This window comes from Pterocles gutturalis, unplaced genomic scaffold, assembly GCF_000699245.1.
Source record: "Pterocles gutturalis isolate BGI_N339 unplaced genomic scaffold, ASM69924v1 scaffold13129, whole genome shotgun sequence".
NCBI classification, from domain to species: Eukaryota; Metazoa; Chordata; class Aves; order Pterocliformes; family Pteroclidae; genus Pterocles; species Pterocles gutturalis.
The window spans coordinates 20,475-20,790 of record NW_010133366.1 but is presented as its reverse complement, the minus strand read 5'-3'; positions in this window follow the sequence as shown (position 1 = coordinate 20,790).

Below are 316 nucleotides of genomic sequence, written 5' to 3'. Positions count from 1 at the left end.
CCCCAGAAAATTCAAACACAAAGACAGCTTTAATCAGGGGGGAAAAAAAAAAAAAAGTCCAACCTGAAGGTTTCATTTTGAATTTGTTGAGAAAAGTTCAGCCAGCTGCACGCCAAGGTGCTAAACTGCTCTAACGCTGGGTGAGAGTTGCAGAAGCACAGAATTCATTTATTCACCTCTATCTAATTTTTGATAAATTTTTAGGCACCTGTAAAGAAAACTGAGGGGAGATGGAGGGCGTGCCTCTGGTCACTCAAGAGGAGCTCCCCAGGGGGAGATGTTTTGTGACTCTTCTTGGCTCTGGTCCCACCGCTGT